The following is a 17,790-nucleotide window of genomic DNA, read 5'->3' as shown; positions in this document are numbered from 1 at the left end:
GTAATTTTTTTTTTTATTCTTCCAGATTTCTGGCAACCGAAGAGAGTTTATCATCCCTCCACTTCCAATACGGGCTTGGAATTTCCACCCTGTCCAGAATAGTTGCGGACACTTGCCGGGCTTTGTGGAATGTACTCCGGGATGAGTTTATACCACTACCCACCGCAGACATGTGGATTGAAATTGCTGAAAAATTCTGGAGTGTGTGTGATTTCCCCAACTGTTTGGGAGCGGTGGATGGAAAGCACATCCGCATTATCAAACCAGCCAGAACAGGATCGGAGTACTTCAATTATAAAAAATATTTTTCTGTTGTGCTCATGGCAATAGCCGATTCGGACTGTCGCTTCATCGCCATGGACATTGGAGCTTTTGACCGTGGCAACAATTCCCAGACTTTTAAGAAGTTTTAAGATATGGGCTACCGTGTGTATGGCAAAAATTTAAATTTTTCACGGCCGCGACCTCTCGCCAACACTCAAGGTCCACCAATGCCATTTGTTATGGTTGGGGATGAGGCCTTTCAGATGTGTGAAAATCTACTGAAGCCATATTCCAGTCGGGACTTGAACCACCCTAAAAGGATCTTTAACTACAGACTGATCAGGGCCCGAAGAACAGTAGAGTGTACGTTTGGCATTCTAGTCTCAAAATGGCGCATTCTTGCAACAGCCATTAATCTAAAAATGGAGACAGTCGATGAGGTGGTCAAAGCCTGTGTGGATCTCCACAATTACATAATGGCTAAGTAGCAAACCACCATTGAACTGGATGAACCAGTTTCAAACCTATTGCCAGATTACCAGCATCACCCACTGCTGTCAACTGCTGAAGTTGGCCACATGTGGCACCAATTTGCTGCCTTTTTTGATTCTGATATTGGATGTGTGGCATGGCAGGACAATATACTGTAGTGTAAAATGTCCTGTTGGGTTCGGGTCTCTACCTGTTATGTTTAAAATGTTACTAATATTTGTTGTTAACAAACTTTATAGTTTTGGTATCTTGACCGTGTCTCCTATGTATTTCCTCTAGAAACCAAGGCTGCCGTCACACTAGCAGTATTTAGTAAGTGCTTTACATCATTTTTTCAAAGCCAAAACCAGGAGTGGGTGAAAAATGCTAAAGTGGTGCATATGTTTATATTAAACTTTACCTCTCATTGCTCCACTCCTGATTTTGGCACAAATACTGATGTAAAATACTGACCACATACTGCTACTGTGACGGCAGCCTTAGGTTGTTAGTGGTAAGGTTGTTGACGTCATTGGGTCATTCTGTTCTGCAGTATCTATTGGATGCAGACTGAAGAGACGATGGCTGTTTAATACAATACAGATCTATAGTCATCAAGTCAAGTGTCAGAAATAATGAATTCATGATGCACATATAACAGCCTTATGAATTCACTATTTTTGACACATGTCCAGGTGAGCATAGATATGCCTTGTATTATTATTATTCATTTATATAGCACCATTAATACCATGCTGCTGTACATGATAAAGGGCTTGTATGACCGTCATCGTCCCTTCATTTTGTGTGAAATAGATTAAGTACACATAAGAGAAAATAGACTATGCAAGGATCCAAAGAAAAAAAGCAGACGCACTATCAGCTCCAAACCACCAATTATAAAACCCTCAGACCAGTCGGCGTTATGATAAGCCACTACGGAATGCGTTGCTCGTAGAAAACAGGTAAAAGTTCTGTAATGACGAAATGTAAAAGAAAACGAGCACTCACCATCCGTGCAAAAAGTGTCCTTCCTTTATTGAGGCTTCATATTAAAACAGCAGGACATAGCAGGGAGAACCTGTGGTTCCAAGACGACGGCCGTTTCGCTCTCCTGAGCTTCTACGGGTCTAATCATTAGACAGGTCAGGTGTCCAAAAACTCATTACTTAGGACACCTGACCTGGTGAGTAGAGAACTGCCTTGTATAACCTCTATTTTCTCTTATGACGAAATGTAAAAGAAAACGAGCACTCACCATCCGTGCAAAAAGTGTCCTTCCTTTATTGAGGCTTCATATTAAAACAGCAGGACATCGCAGGGAGAACCTGTGGTTCCAAGACGACGGCCGTTTCGCTCTCCTGAGCTTCTACGGGTCTAATCATTAGACCCGTAGAAGCTCAGGAGAGCGAAACGGCCGTCATCTTGGAACCACAGGTTCTCCCTGCGATGTCCTGCTGTTTTAATATGAAGCCTCAATAAAGGAAGGACACTTTTTGCACGGATGGTGAGTGCTCGTTTTCTTTTACATTTCGTCATAAGAGAAAATAGAGGTTATACAAGGCAGTTCTCTACTCACCAGGTCAGGTGTCCTAAGTAATGAGTTTTTGGACACCTGACCTGTTGAGTATAGTTCTGCATTGTATTGCCACCATTTTCTCTTCAGTCTGTAACACTATTCACAGACTAAGTAAAAGGAAGAGATTATGGATAAAATACAAGTATAATTTTTTTGGCCCACCTCATATCTCTATAACAAAGACACACAAAACTGCAGTGTTGTACTTGCTAACTACTGGAGCTATGAAGTGGGCCAAAAAATAAAGTGTGAATTGCAGTTTTTTATTTGGCGCACGGTGTGTGTTTCCGGCGGCGAAATACACAATGAACCAAACCTTTTTGGGGGCAAAAAATATTATTATTTATTTTTTTAACAAATAAAAGAAAAATTAACTGCGCCGCCTTGGGGTAGGGTGCTGGAAATGGGGGGTATGTAGCTGTGAAGCTTGACTGACTGTGGACGACGCAGGGGTGGCAGGAGAAGGGGCAATTAAATTAGTGGGGTCTGGCAGATTGGGCATGGGGCTCAATGCAAGAGAGGGCTGAGATACACTGGAAGGGTGAGACAAACCTGACATTACAGACACATTGGGAGGTGAGGGGGGAGGAATAGAAATAGTCCGCTGTTTTTTTTCCCTTTTTGGGATCGGCGCTGTGGTCAGGGGAGTCTCGGCGGGCTCATTTCTTGTGGCCTGGTCATAGTGGCCGAACTGTCAGTCTCTTTGTCCTGCTGCTGCATGGTTGCGGTTGGGGGTTGGAAGGCCATGCCTGGGTCCTGCTGCTGCATCGTGGTGGTGGAGCGAAAGGACATGCCAGGGTCCTGCTGCTGCATCGTGGTGGAGGTGCAAAAGGCCATGCCTGGGTCCTGCTGCTCCATCGTGGTGGCGGAGCTGATGGACATGCCAGGGTCCTGCTGCTGCATCGTGGTGATGAAGCGGAAGGACATGCCAGGGTCCAGCTGCTGCATCATGGTGTCAGTGGAGGAGGTCCAAGCAGGAGCAGCGGTTGTCATGGTGGTGGCGGTGGGCTGTCCTACAGCACTCGGCATGGTGGTGGTGCTGTAGTGGTGTCTGGCAATGCTAGGAATGGAGGTGGCTGTGCAGTGGTATGCAGCAGAAGTCAGCATTGAGGTCAATCGTGACAGTGTAGGCACAGGTGGATATGCCGCCACTGTCTGTTGAAAATACCGACTCTGCTGCATAGCCTGCATGTAAGCAGCATTGCAGGCCTGCATGACACTAAACTGGAGATCAGGAGTAATGTGTTCCGACATGCCCTGTTCAATTTGGTTAAAAAAATGATGTGCTGGCCTCTGGAGGTCAGCTTTTACTTGGTCAAGGCTTTTGGTGACCTCCTGGATACGTGTATTCATATGGCTAATGGCAGTATCCAGTCGGTCACCCAAAGCCTTGAGTCCATCGTGAAAAACCGAGCTCAAGTGCAAAAACTTGGGCATGAGTGACCTGTCTGATGCCCTCTACTGCTGCCGAGAGGAGCCCAAAAAAAGGGGCAGAGGCAGAGGACTGGGAAAGGGGAACACCTGATGGACCAGCTTCCTGGTCTCCAGTTAGTGTGGCAGGCCCACTTTCTGCAGCGCTGCTGGATGGCTGGGATGGGTCCGTGGCTGTCTGATGAAGGACCGCTCCAGAACCTGGGTCAACAGTGCTGCTCCATGTGCTGTGAAAAAAGGAAAAAAAAAATAAGACCAAAAACTAAAAAAAGCCAACTCCTGTTGAATAGAAACATACAGATTATGGCAATACAACACAACCTAATACACAGGAGAAATACTTACGTTCTCTGGGCAAGGACGGGTCTTAAAAATGCCAGAATGCGATGGTATTTATACTTTCGGATCCTTGCTCCAGAACCATTGGGAACATGGCTCTCTTGACGCAGGTCCTTGTTGAAGCGGTCCTTCATCGAACGCCAATGTGTTTTGACTTTGAGCACTGTTGAAAAAACAAAACATAATGGTTAGACAATGTACTTTTGGCCGTGCTCACACAACTGTGTGTGGTGAGAGAAACTCCTGAGAGTTTGTGTCATCACACACATTTGTGTGAGCAAGGCCAAGGTCTCTGCTGCTACACACTGCATTGCAATACTAACAAAATGCATTTCGGACCCGAGTCAGGGCGTTGTCCCAGCCATCCCACATCACTTTGGCCACCTCATTCCATAGCCGCCGGATCGTCATGTTGTCTGAGTGCGGTGGAACCCGGGTGTCCCACAACGGGACTCGCTCATGGACCAGTGAGATGAGGATATCGTTGTCAAGGAGGTCCTCATCCCGTTCTGGAATCTAAAACATAAATGAAGACATTAAATGTTGTATACATTAGCATAAGGAAAAGAAAGAAAACCGAGGCTGAGAAATGGCATGAATAAGGAAAGTCAAGATAAAAAAAGGAGTCCAGAAGAAAAATGTAAAGAAAGAGGAAAGTAAAGAAAGGAAGATTCAAGAATACTATAGTGAGGATACAGTAAACAGTCAGCCAGGTATACTTACACGCTACCGCCTTGCCACCCGACCGTGACCCCGCTGCTCCTGCTCACCCTCTGCCGCAGTGGAAGAAGTGCTCTAAAAAAAGGTAAAAAAATTGTCACATGTAAAGATGTGACAGTGAATACTTACCAATCAGAGGAGTTGAGTACTCACTTCACTGACATGTTCGGCTTGAGAAGGCCCATGACGTTGCTCCTCATCAGAAGATGACATTCTGATGCATGCAAAAAGAAAGAAATGGCAGAAATTAGGACATGTAGAGACAGAAAATAGAAAATAAAGGCATTGACTTTGATATACTCACATTGTTCAGTGTTTTGTTCCCTCCAAGGTTCTGGCCTGCGTCTGCTCTGCTTCTCTGTCTGCTGAGTAGAGACCTGAAAATGTCCACTCCCTCCCTTTATCACCTTGTATGTGGGGGGTGGCTAATCAGTGTCTAGACATGTTTTTCTCTGGTTCTCTGGTGCAACGCATGCGTTCATGAACGCAAGCAAACGCATGTGCTTGCGGCCGCATGCGTTCACATAGACAATTGGCGCCTCAAATTACTACATGTAGCGTTTACCGCGCCAAACCACAGACGACGAAATGACGAATGCATCGGCTAACGCGGCAAAACGCAATCAAACGCAGACACATGTGTCCCTAATGTTAAAGATAGGAATACACAACGAATGCGGATAATTTGCTGAAGAAACGCTGCGGACACAACCGCAAATGTGAAACCGGCCTTACTAAGTCTTGTATGTTGTATGTCTCCACACTCTGTCCAGTGTACTATTTATTAACCTTATAAGCACTAAGCACTTTAATTCACAGCACCTTCTCATTCTAGGTTTAGGCCAAATACCGCTTTATTTATTTGGTACTGGAGTCCTACTGATTAAGCACTTTTATTAATTTATGTTTAAGCCAGATATTGGTTGAACTATTTACCAGCACTGAAATACTACAGATTCCTGTGCTCTTATATATGCACTGACTACTGCTGATGGAGATATAAAACCACTTGGAACTGTTTATTCAATAAGTGATGTTTTTAGGTTTCTTCAGCCTATGGGCATCTTAAACATTAAGAATCATGTCTCGAAAGTAATGAATCATCATGTTAAAGAAATAGATGGTAACATATCCTAAATGCGTGGTTTCTGCAATTGTTTTCTCCATTTTTTTATCGTTTTTAAAACGTATTTGTTAAGAAAGTTGAATATTTACTAAAGTGGCAAAAGCTTCCGTTTGTATACAGGTTTAATAGTTAATTGGAAGTGCTGATGCTTCATGGAACTTTAATAGGTATACAAGATATAATACAAAGTTGCTCATGTTCATCTCATCACAATTTCTAAATCTTTAGTCCTCTTCACATTAGGCCAGGAAATCCAGCTCGGATAAGGCCAGGGAGTGCGTATAATGTCATGACATTGTGACGAGCGTTGTGCCCTAGCACATGCATGTGCATTTTCAGAACCGTCCTGTCATCAAAGCTGGTAGTCCCGGCCTATCATGAAGAAGCCCAAGGATTCAGTGCTTGGTAGGGGTGATAACAAGATGCAATGAGGACCAAACAGTGCAACAATCAGGAGCGGAGTAGCCGTGGATGTGAGCTCTAAGGTAAGTATTAGGTTTTTTTTTTAACTTTTTAACCTTTTGATGGCCCTCTACAGTTTTATTTTGCTGAATTGGTGCAGAAGCGAATTACAAAAATTACATCTTGGCAATTTTTGGGGGAACATACTTTCCCCTTTACCTCTCACTGTGTATTATGTACTATTGGGGTATAGGTGGCGCTATTGATCTGGCACATCATCCGGTTTTAGTATCACTTTTTGGAATATATTTATATGACTTGATATGTTATTGTAATAAAGCTTACTATTTTTTAACCCTAAATACTCCTGTTTCCTCCAATCTTCTATCATGGCAAATGCATATTTTTGTAATATTCAAGTAGAATTCAATTCCACTTGAATATATTTGCTGATCTCTAGCAAAAAAGGTTTGCTCTCATTGATAATATATTTGTTGCAAAAGTTCCTTTCAGAATAATTATATTTATTGTGCAATATCTTCTTCCAAGATTAATCCAAAATCTTATAGTTGAGAATCCATCACTTGTGTGCAGCATTGAAATTTATAGAATATGTAATATCAGAAGACATGAAAAAGAAGACTGAGCAGAGAAGTAATTAGGAAATTGCTTTAATTAAAATGTATAAAAAAAAGACTGCGTGGCACTCCAATGTTTAGGGTGCACACATAGGACACCACTCCAAAATAGTATAAAAATAGATTCGGTACTCCCAATACAGATGCAGAAAATGTTAAAGTATTTATTAATTTCGGTATATCTACTGTAAGAAAATGCTGACGTTTCGGACAAAACTAGGCCTTCATCAGAACTACAAACGATAAACAGCAACAAATAAAATTGTCAATATACTGAATGAATTCAATACATGGATAAAGACCCTAATACATTTCATAGTGCTAGGGCTAGCAGAACGCACCAAATAATTAGATAGATAGAATAAGGTGCGTTTGCAGCCCAGGGTTCACCGTGCAGAGATAGAACCTGCTAGTGAGTAATGACGGGCTATATGGCGGTAGAAATTGGATTCACACACGGATTACCTTCACCCTGTATGAAGAAAGCAAACACTGTTGCGTCACAGGGCCGTGGTACCGCACAAAGAGCGCAAGCAAGGAGTCACAGAACTCTATCCCAAGACTCAGGATTAGAGTTCATCTAGACTTCTTGCCCTCGACACCGCAAGTGGGGTGTCAGAGTGAATTAAACAATAATAATTTAAATGCTCGAGAGTGCTTGCGGTGCTCCTTGGAGGCCCGGATAGCATTCTGAGTGCGATCCCAAATGTCCCGTGCCTCCACAGCCCAGTCTGCCACCCTGGAGTCGGCGGAAAACACGGATATACACACAGGAACCCGCGGATGCTGGCCGTAATTAAGGAGGAATGGGGTCTGACCAGAGGAGTCGGCTACGGCATTGTTTAGCGCAAACTCCGCCCACGGTAGCAAGGATGCCCAGTCATCCTGCCTGGCTGAAACAAAATGTCACAGATATGTGACCAGAGTCTTGTTGGCCCTCTCTACCAACCCATTCGTCTCGGGATGATATACTGAAGAGAGATTCAACTCAATGCTGAGTAGACGACAAAGCTCTCTCCAGAACCGAGACGCACACTGGGGACCCAGGTCACTGACAATTTTGTCCAGCATACCGTGTAGGCGAAAGATATATTTAATAAATAATGCTGCCAGAGCTCGTGCAGAAGGTAACTGTGGAAGATCCACCAAGTGCACCATTTTGGAAAAATGGTTAGTGATCACCAAAATAATCATGCAGCTACGAAACTTGGGTAAGCCCACCACATAATCTATCCCGACCATCTCCCAGAGCCTGTCCGCCACCATCAGGGGGTAAAGTAACCCAGCTGGCCGTTGTCAAGGGGACTTGTTCTTGGAGCAGAAGACACATGCCAGAACATAGTCTCTGACGTCATGGGCCATATGTGGCCACCAGTATGTCCTCGCCAGCAGCTCAGATATCCTTTTCCAAAATATCCACCCACCCTGGACAACTGAGCCCAAGAGAGAACCTCCGGATGCAAATTAGTTGGTACAAAAGTCTTGCCCAAGGGCACAGACTCTAGCGAAACCGGAGCCACGGTTCTCAGGCTCTCAGAAGTGACAATAAGCCGAGTCTTCTCTTCCTCCTCCTCAGATGATACAACGGAGCGAGAGAGAGCGTTGGCACAAATGTTCTTCTCCCCAGAGAGAAAATGGATGGTGAAATGGAACCGGGAGAAGAACAGGGATCATCTGGCCTGGCGAGAATTTAGCCGCTGGGCTGTCTGTAAGTAGACCCGATTTTTCTGGTCTGTGAGAACTTGGAAGGGAAAGGGAGCCCCCTCCAAAATATGTCTCCACTCTGAAAAAGCCAATTTCATTGCTAGCTGTCACGCCCACACATACTTACCCATCTTCTTCCATCCCTCGGCGCACTCACGATCCTGTCCCTCGCCTCTCTGCATCTTCTTTTGCTGGCTCTCGGCGTCCAGCGTCTTTGCGCATGCACGGTCGCGTCTCCTCCGGCGCTGAGCCCTCTGGGAGGTCGCGACCCGATAGCTCCGCCCCAACATGGCGGCGCCCATCGGCTATTTCTTCCCGGCGTCTTCCCAGGTAAGACGCCTTTGCTTTGTAGGTGCTCTGTCTGCGTTCAGCGTTCCTACGTCCTAGGCTCCCCAGTATTAGTGTCTCTTCTCCGCTTGGTGCTTTCTGTGTCTCTATTCTTTGTTCCTTCCGTGCCCTGCCTAGTTCCTGTGTTCCTGCTGTGTCCTGCCAAGTTCCGTGTTCCTGCCGTGTCCTGCCAAGTTCCGTGTTCTTGCCGTGTCCTGCCAAGTTCCGTCTTCCTGCCGTGTCCTGCCAAGTCCTGTGTTCCTGCTGTGTCCTGCCAAGTTCCGTGTTCCTGCCGTGTCCTGCCAAGTTCCGTGTTCCTGCCGTGTTCTGCCAAGTTCCGTCTTCCTGCCGTGTCCTGCCAAATCCTGTGTTCCTGCTGTGTCCTGCCCAGTTCCGTGTTCCTGCCGTGTCCTGCCAAGTTCCGTGTTCCTGCCGTGTCCTACCAAGTCCTGTGTTCCTGCCGTGTCCTGCCTAGTCCTGAGTTCCTGCCGTGTCCTGCTTCGTCTCGTGTTCCTCTCGTATTCAGCTAAGTCCTGTTTTCCTATTGTTCTCCGTCATTCCTCAAGCTCTGTGCTCTCTTTCTTTCTCTGGTCGTCCCTTTGGCTCTAGCTGTTGTGTCTCCATTCCCCCGAGGTCCTGCTCCTAACACCCCCTGTATAGGGGGTGGTTCCATCTGGTCCGCTCGACCCCGGGGGCTCTAGAGTCACGACCCAGAGGGTCCATTCTCGGATTCCTTTCCGAATCGTTACACTAGCAACTCCCTGTCCCCAATAGAATAATTTCTCTCCGCTGGTGTGAAGGTCTTGGAAAAGAAGAAGCAAGGATGCTTCCGACCTTGAACATCCTTTTGGAAGAGGACTGCTTTAGCACCAACGGATGAGGCATCCGCCTCCATTATAAACAGCTTATCTACATCGAGGCAATGTAGGATGGGAGCGCTGGCAAAATGAGACTTAATAGAAGTGAAGGCCTTGGAGACCTCCTCAGACCATAATTTGGGATTTTCTCCCTTCTTGGTGAGGGCTACCAAAGGAGCTACCAAAGTTGAGAAATGAGGGATAAACTGGCGATAATAGTTAATGAACCCCATAAAGCACTGCACCGCATTAAGAGAATGGGGTTCCTGCCAGTCCATCACAGCCTGTAGTTTGGCAGGATCCATAGCCAATTCCTGAGCGGAGAAGATATAGCCCAGGAAAAGTAAGGACTCCTGCACAAACACACATGTCTCCAACTTGGCATAGAGGGAACTTGCCCGTTAGAGGTCGAAGACTTTGCAAACATCTCTCCGGTGGGAGTCAATATCTGGAGAGTAGATGAGAATATCATCCAGATATACTATGACCGAGGTAGAGAGCATATCCCGGAAGATATCATTTACAAAGTCTTGGAAAATGACTGGGGCAGTACAGAGCCCAAAGGGCATCACTAGATATTCATAGTGCCCATCCCTGGTGTTAAAAGCCGTCTTCCATTCGTCCCCCTCACGCATGCGAATCAGGTTGTAAGCACCCCGCAGATCTCATTTTGTAAATACCATTGCTCCCCGAAGCCTATCAAAGAGCTCAGATATCAGGGGCAGGGGATACCTCTTCTTAATGGTGATAGCGTTAAGACCCTTGTAGTCAATGCATGGACGTAGTTCCCCGTTCTTCTTGTGCATGAAGAAGAACCCAGCCCCTGCAGGTGACACTGACTTCCTAATGAATCCTCTTGCCAGATTATCCTGGATGTACTGTGACATTGCCTCCATCTCTGGGAGAGATAACGGATAGACTCGACCCCGGGGAGGCTCAGCACCAGGCAAGAGGTCAATTAGACAGTCATAGGGGCAGTGAGGCGGAATGGTCTCCGCAGCTCTTTTGGGGAACACGTCCGCATAGGGCCAATATTGCTTGGAGAGAGAGGAGAGATCTGCAGGTACCTCAGTAGTAGCAACCTGAACGCATTCCCGCTGACATCTACTCCCACAAGATTCACTCAATCCCAAAATTCTGCCTGTGGACCACTCAATATGAGGAGAGTGGTACCATAACCAAGGTTTCCCTAACAGGACCTCATCAATTGCCTCAGGAATGACAAGCAGAGATATTATCTCCTGATGAGATGGCGACATGGCTAGAGTAAAAGGGATGGTCTGCTGTGTTATCTGTGAGGGCAGTGTCGACCCATTCACCACTCGTACGGTCACTAGTTGAGCAAGCATCACCAGGGGTATTGCGTGTCGTTGGGCGAAGGCAGAAAACATAAAATTGCCCTCTGCAATGGAATCCACGCAAAGCTCTACCGAAAGAATGGATGAGCCTATAGTAATTGTCCCCATAAAGGACAATTTGGAGGCAAGCTTCGCCGTGTCTAGTGTACCACCATCTACTACCACTAGATGCTGACGTTTCCTCGACTGCTGGGAACATCTGGTGGCAGGATGTCCTGACTGCTGGCAGACATAACAGACCTTGAGTGCACGAGCCGTTCGGGACTTAGATCCCGCTCGTGACACTTCCATGGCCTAATGTGACTCAGGCGCCTGGACCGGAGATTCCAAAGGTTTGGCGAAGGTGGGAGCCAGCCGAAATCTCTGCTTACACTGGGTTCGCTCTAACCTCCGCTCACTAAAATGGAGGTCGACACGAGTGGATACAGCTATTAGCTCCTCTAGTGTGGTGGGAATCTCCTTAGTGGCCAAAGCGTCCTTAACATGATCAGCCAGCCCCCTCCAAAATATAGGGATAATGGCTTTATCCGACCAATCCAGCTCAGATGCTAAGATGCGGAAGTGGATGGCAAAATGGCTGACCAAGGATGAGCCCTGAGTCAATGCCAACAGTTGGAGCGCAGTATCATGGGTGACTTGAGGTCCTAAAAAGACCTGTTTCAGAGTGCTCAGGAATGAGGCACTCTGCACCACATGATCGCCACGCTCCCACAGCGGCGTAGCCCATTCCAACGCCCTGTCCGACAGGAGAGACAAAATGAATCCCACCTTTGCCCGCTCTGTGGGGAAACGTGCAGCCAGGAGCTCGAGGTGTATAGATCACTGGCTCAAGAAACCCCTACAAGATTTGCTATCACCAGAAAATTTATCTTGCAGCAGGAGGTTAGATAGGGGTTGCAGTGGACAAAAGTTGCTGCAGCCACGCTAGCAGCCTGAACAGCTACTGCAGGAACATCCACAGCTGAGGTTGTGCGCTCAAGAGCTGCCAACCTGCCCTCCAGCTGCTGGATGTACCGCAAGGTTTGCGGTTTGTCCATCATTACTAGCAAGACCCTGTCGCTAGTGTAATGTTAGGGCTAGCAGAACGCACCAAATAATTAGATAGATAGAATAAGGTGCGTTCGCAGCCCAGGGTCCACCGTGCAGAGATGGAACCTGCTGCTGAGTAATGATGGACTATATGGCGGTACAAAATGGATTCATAAATGGGTTAACTTCATCCTGTATGAAGAACGCGAATACTGTTGCGTCACAGGGCCTAGGTACCGCACAAAGAGCGCAAGCAAGGAGTCACAGAACTCTATCCCAAGACTCAGGATTAGAGTTCATCTAGATTTCTTGCCCTCGACACCGCAACTGGGGTGTCAGATTGAATAAAATAATAATAATTAAAATTCACGAGAGTGCATGCGGTGCCACACTGGCGGATGCCACTAACCACCCAGGCTTGGGTCAGGAAAGCACTGTGAAAGCGCACGGCGCCGCACTGGCGGTCACAGCAATTTGATGCTGTTTTGTGTGTAACGTGCTGATAGCTAAGTCTGGTGCTAGATAGCAATCATCCAGCTTATGCGAACAATAATACACAAGGGAGGGGATAATTAATGAACAACTTTCACATGTCAACACACACACACAATTACAAGTGTACACTAGCGCATGGCCGTGGGGCCATGCGAACCTTTTATAGCGGCAGTGCTACAAGACCTTCCAGATGGTCCAATAGGAGCTGCAACAGGACCTGAGCATGTGACCCCCGACCTCCAATGGGAGATCGTCCCGTGGGCTTCGTTATGGGAAAAGCAGGACTTAGTCCCAGAAAGACCTGCTCACTGCTGATCAGCGCTGGCCACAAAGGCAGAGCCTGGAAGACCAGTAGTAACCAGTTGCCCAGTATCAGCCTGAGCTAGATGCTGGGACCGATGTCTCTGCTGAGCAGGCTCCACTGCGGCTGGAGAAGAATGGGAGACCACAGCAGAAACTGTTCGAGATTCCCCCTGTTCAGCGGTGGGAACTCGACACCTAACACATACATTATGAAAAATAAGGAAGCATGCAAAAAAGGGAAAACATTTTTTTGCATATACACATGAACAGTGAAGACCAATTCATTATTTTGGGAGCAGTTAAATCAACAATTTCACTGTGTGAAATACTAGAGCTGACATATCTCAGTTAATGGAAAAATGAAAACTGATAGAATCTGGCATAATAATGAGTGACAGAAGAGCAGGAGACGGCAAAGTCAAAATCACATACATTGTCTTCAGCAACTGAATTCAACACAAACAGATCAGGTACAATTGAGCTGTAAAGAAAATGCAGACATGTTTTATTAGGAAGAGGCAATATAGGAATAATCAGCACACAAAACAATTCCGTCTAACAGAACTCAAAAACTTTATTAAGTGGCACTCACCAGTGGAGCCTTTGTGGGTCCAGTCAGAGCACTGGATCATGTACTACCGTGCAGGGGATAAGGCACTATCGTAGCTCCAAAAGGAGCATTTTAACTAGACTGCCTAATGACAGCATTGGCGCTGCTGCGCTGCAGTCTCGGAAATGCAGTGAATGCTTACATCACCAGAAGTCACGTCGTGGGACCGGTAAAATGAGTCCTACCCCTGTGATGGGCCGGGTTGCTGGCCGGTGCATCAGCTAATGGGGGGAATCACAGTGGCGTAAGCATTCACTGCATTTCTCATGTCAGGAGCATGAATAACAGATTCTGAATCTATCGGATAAGACCCTTTGTGGGCTTCTTTTCTCCTACAGTTCCCTTGATTCATTGCATTTCTGACATGCTGCAAACATTTCAAATATTACAGATACTTCTTTTCATTAGTATAATTTGGGGAAAATTAGTTTTAGTTGTACAAAATAAAAAAATAATCAATTTTCTTGAACTGTTACACTTTATGTGCATATCTCCATTCTTTATATTAACAGCTGTCAGCAGTCAGCTGTCAGTCAGTGCTGGGGGGCGTGGTCATAGCCACAACTCACGATATGGTAACTGAAGCCACGCCTCCATGACTGAAAACCAGAGGATCTCAGGAGAAAAAAAGTTACTCCAGATAGCAGGGATTTCAATGTGGCAGCCTCACAGCTTTGGAATGCTATTACCCTGCAGATTAACCCCATAGCTGCAGGATAATTTTTTTTTTACATGACAGGTTCCCTTTAAAATTTGGGAAGAAACACAGATATTGTTAATTAGCTGCTTCTAGAAAATCTTACCCTGTACAAGTGAGGTGCTTTAACAATTGGTCTTAGAACTAAGTTGGGTTATGATTTATTCAAGAAAAATGGGTTCCAATCCCATGGGCTATGCCAAAAAATTCAGCAGGTTCTTAGCTACCATGGCGCCCAATCTGCATCCTGTGATCACAGTGAGAGGAGATGATGGGAGCTGATAGGTGCGGGTGTAAGGAGGTGAAGCACAAGAAGGGTCCGGGGACGGTTACCTTCTCTGCCTTTTGCCTGGAACCATTCAGCTGTGCTACAGGTTCCCCAGGGGGCAGACTTAGAGACTGGGACAGGAAGGAAGCCGGGCAGAGAGCGGGAAAGGCACGTGCGCAAGGAACAGAGCAGCGTGAGCAGCAGTCAGAGCAGGGTGCAGCTGCGCTCCGGGAGAGAGAGAGCTCCCGGTCAGAGGACAAATACAGGGAGATTGCCCAGAAAGACTGCACCTTGTGAGTACATGAAAGCGGACTCTGCTGTGACTGGAGAGGGGCGCTTTGAGACCCATGTAGAGTCATTGGCCCATATAGAGACTGCGACCCCCTGGTACCCGCAGTATCAGTACAGAGACTGTGACCCCTGCTACCCACGGTATCAGTACAGAGCCCCTGATTCCTGGTGAGAGACTTAATAATAGACTGACCATCGTTTTCCCTGGATAGGCTGTGCTGTAAAAGCTAAAGACTCAGAGCCTGTGCATATCACATTAACCTCCGAAACCCCAGGCAGCGGGTTCCTAGAGACTACTCAGCCCACGGACAACAGAGGGACGACAAGTGCCGCTGTTTCTCGGTGCCTACGTTGGAGAAGACGACCCTTCAAGCAAGTCCTCATCAGACTGATAAGTGTTCTTTTCTCAAGAAATCCTGCTTACTTCTTTTACACTGTTTGACTCCCATATTTTTGCATTTTTTTTGCTAGTTATATTCCATTGCTTCCTCCCTGCGAGGAGAACTTGATTCTTTTTAATAAACCCTTCAACTGTTGGTCTGTCTGTTACGTGGTGACACACTCAGTACCTGCATACTATTACACGAGCACCTGTGCCCATTCCAATTAAGTGCTAGTGCTTAGAAGGACCAATTCATATTAACAATTGCACTACCTGTGTAATTAGTGCAATCATTTGAGCAGGCATCAGGTGAACAAGAGTAATTTATTACTACCTGGTAATTACTAGTATATTGTTCATGTCAGTGGAACTATCAATTCTGATTTTCTGCCAAAGGTGATTTTATCTTTTATATTTAAAGCTATTGCCTACGAAACACCATCACAATCATATGGCGCCATTATATTAATTTGGTCCTATCTCAAATATCTTATAGGACACCTTGACCCTTATATTTTAGGATACATATTGTGCACTTAGTACTAATCATCATCACGCTAGATTATGCTAGCTAAAGTCAGCAGCCATTAGCCTCCCCAACATATTTCCCCATGCGGCGTTACCAAAGGTTTGAAGCTATAATGAATATAGACCCAAACCCCTGTTGATATCGGCTAATGTCTCCTGACTTTTAACTAGCATAATCTAGTGTGATGATTAGTGCTTAGTACACAGTATATGTGAGTGAGGGCTCCTTTTTGTAATCTACCAATTTGGACTCCCACAAAAAGTGCTGCTCATCGACCCTAAATTACAATGGGAAGAAAAGCAGGTAAGTATGATTATCTCTCAACATCCTTTCATTCTTCCTGGAGTGCCGAGAGGTCAGAAGAAATGCTATGAATGGGAAAGAAATAACTTTTAAAAAATGTTGAGCTTATTTTTGCATGTTCATGGTATTCATTGAAATTGAATATAAGAAATAGTTTCCAGTGCCGACATCCACTAAAAGTAAAGTGTACTTCGGTTCTAAGAAACAAGGAAACCATCTGCCACTGGGAATAAGAAAATGCCTGCAACCTTTCATATTACTACCATGTCATATCTATAGCTACAGGAGATGACACCAGCCATAATATTACATTAGAGAATTGATATTTTGGACATTTTCTTTTACCCTTTATGTAGTATACAGCAGTGCTGAAAACTGACAAAGAATGTTTGTAGTCTCAGTCATGAGTAGAAGGGAAGTGTGGTTATCTTTCCAAGAGTCCGATATAACTCTGCATGTTCTACTTGAACGACACAACCCGTTTTAATAAAAAGTGACATTTCTCTAACTGTACTGCACTTGTTTCTTTTTAGCAATCCATATTTGTTTTATTATGTGAATTAAAATGTTTCATTCCCACAGGCTGAGTTCATCAAAGAATTCTACAATGGAAAAAGACAGATATAACTTGATAAAGACCAATATGATATAACTACTTACTGGCAAAACATTACAGCCCCAGGGCCACCCGTGAGGGAAACAACTGCTCTCTTACTCACCGTGAATACTTTTATATATGATCAGTTTCCATGTAAAAGATGCTAGTTCTATTTTGGAACAAGTGTCAATCAATGTTGCAATGAAACTAAGTTGACATTTTGAAACGTTCCTATAACCAAAGGGATTACTTTTAAAAGCCCGGTATGATCTCATCACTTATCACTTTGAATTCTGAAGTTGACGACCATAGCAGGGGCAGATCAGCATGATACAACATGTAGAATTACAAAGGATTTGACTAAGCCCGATCTCTGTCAAAAGACTACTGAGCTCCTGCCACTAGATAAGAAAGTGTGTCATAGCCTACGGCAGGAAACAAAAACTAAAAATAAGATGTATTGGAATGGAAACACGTAAACTTTAACAATAATGCATTCTCTTCTAAATGTGGTTGATAGGGGGAAGATTTTGAGAAATGTTTTCCTAAACAACGCAATGAATACCATACACTTTTGTGAGGGTAAAACAGTCGTTGTGCATCAGTTCCATAGTAGATTGCTGATGATGACACTTGTAAAACTATTGGCATAGAAACTAAGAGGAACCTCCAAGCAAGGACCATGAGTTGCAAAGCGCTGGAATAGCTAGAAATATGGCAATGTGCTGTGACAGACAAATTTAACCTCTTCCCGACGTGTGATGCCACGTAGGCATCATGAAAGTCAGTGCCAATCCAAGCTGTGACGCTTATGTGGCGTCATGGTGGGATTGCATTCCTGCAGGTCGGGTGAACGGGTTAACTCAAATGTCACCTGACCTGCAGGTACAGGGGGGCTTGTACTTGAGCCCAGGGGGGTGGCTTTGCCCCGCCGTGGCTGCGATCACTTCCGGTGACCTCTATGTAACCACCCCCAGATCTGATTGGAGCTAGAGTCCATGTGACGCTATCTCTCCATTCAGATGTGGAGGGGCGGAGTAAACGATGGCTGCCTTGCAGTCCAGCTTCA

This window comes from Ranitomeya imitator, chromosome 6 (assembly GCF_032444005.1).
Source record: "Ranitomeya imitator isolate aRanImi1 chromosome 6, aRanImi1.pri, whole genome shotgun sequence".
NCBI lineage: Eukaryota > Metazoa > Chordata > Amphibia > Anura > Dendrobatidae > Ranitomeya > Ranitomeya imitator.
The sequence above is the reverse complement of the archived record's forward strand: the minus strand, read 5'-3'. Positions refer to the sequence as shown.